The sequence below is a fragment of the Austrofundulus limnaeus genome, unplaced genomic scaffold (genome assembly GCF_001266775.1).
Source record: "Austrofundulus limnaeus strain Quisiro unplaced genomic scaffold, Austrofundulus_limnaeus-1.0 Scaffold121, whole genome shotgun sequence".
Classification (NCBI taxonomy): Eukaryota; Metazoa; Chordata; class Actinopteri; order Cyprinodontiformes; family Rivulidae; genus Austrofundulus; species Austrofundulus limnaeus.
In genome coordinates this window covers 1,016,553-1,018,297 of record NW_013952523.1, presented here as the reverse complement: position 1 = coordinate 1,018,297, position 1,745 = coordinate 1,016,553, and positions in this window count along the sequence as shown.

Here is a 1,745-nt window from a genome sequence, read left to right as displayed (position 1 = left end):
GACAGTATACAGTATAAATTAACCATAAAAGAAAAGATGCACTGCATCAGTAGCTCTAGGTGCTACTTTCTGTAGTCCCAACATAGCCGACACAATATTATAAAGATAGATAAAATAAAATATAAATTAAGAGCAGCTGGTTGCTATTCAATCAAAAATTAAACATAATTAAAAAGCACCATACAATACAAGAGTCAATATAATATCAATTCATGATATGTGCTCCCAAAAATGTCATCATTATCAGCTCAGAGCCAGGCAGATAATGATGAGCAGATGAACATGTCTACACTGTCCAAAGCATAATCACTTTACAACAAGTTATCACCTACATAATCTCAAAAATCACAGTAAAATAATAAAAAATAATAATAAAAACAACTTGGGAACCCTACACTCACCACAAATAGTTGAAAGAGTGACTCGAGATATTTTACCAGAAATGAGGGATACACGTTTTTTTTAAAGGGGTGCAGCAGAACCATGAATAATCTTGAAAGTCAGACATTTATTTATGTATTTGATTAAGTTCTCAAAACTCAGTAAGAATATGGCAATGATGAAACAACTGTGTTTTCTTATCATGAAACTTGAGAGCCTGTTTATATAATGACTCCAGTGACCATAAATCAGTTTTACATCCCTGAGACCAACTTGTCATACAACACAGGAAATGTGGAATTATCAAAGTATTTAAATACATACTTTACGCTTCAATCATCAATGAGTTTCCTATGTATCTGAAGTTTACTATATTAAATTTTACAATATTTATTTATATATACGTATATATATTTTGTAACTGATGTTTTTTAAAGCCCAAATTTGACTCCAATTAAATTAAACTCAATAAAATAATCTAATTTACCCCAATGGGGATGGGGCTTTTGTCCCCATAAGGAACAATGGGTCCTCACCAGGCTGTGTGTACCGGGAAAATGGTCAAAAATTTTCCCCACCACAAAAACACGACAGAGACAGAGATTGAAGACAGGTCCGGTATGGCATTGGACCCACTTACGAGGCCCCCGCTCAAATGGGTTCTTTATCCATCCCCACTCACCAAACCAAACCAACAAAAACATGTACACACACAGACACACACAAGATCAAACCTATTTATATGGTACATTACAAACATCTCTTATTTGTTTCGAAGTTTTGTAAAAACACATTAGGATAAAACAATACAAGCAAGAATAAAACGGGTGCAAAATCCTACAAATGTTGTAAGTATGTATACATACATATATTTCTACATAGATTCATACAAAAATATACATACTCACACATATATAATGTTAAGATCAGATAGGATTTTTCCAGGGTCTGTGAACCTCTGGTAAGAAGAATCAGAGGAGTTTATAATTTAGGGACAAACCGATTAAAGCCTCTTTCACCTTAGTGCTCTGACCAGAGTATGACGATGGAGCAGATTGGCCAAGTATTTGGGTGCATTTCCTTGGAGTGTTTTGGCAGTACGATGGATCAGTGGTTAGCACAGGTACCTCACAGCAAGAGGGCGGGTTTGATTCCTGTTTTAGACCCGAGGATCTTTCTGTGTTTTTGTGTTCTGCTCATGCTTGTGTGGGTTTTAGATTATCAGGTCTCCTAATCTGTGCTCTCAATGGGATTTCTTTGGTCAAATAAAGGTAAGTAAGTAAGTAAGTAAGTAAGTAAGTAAGTAAGTAAGTAAGTAAGTAAGTAAGTAAGTAAGTAAGTAAGTAAGTAAGTAAGTAAGTAAG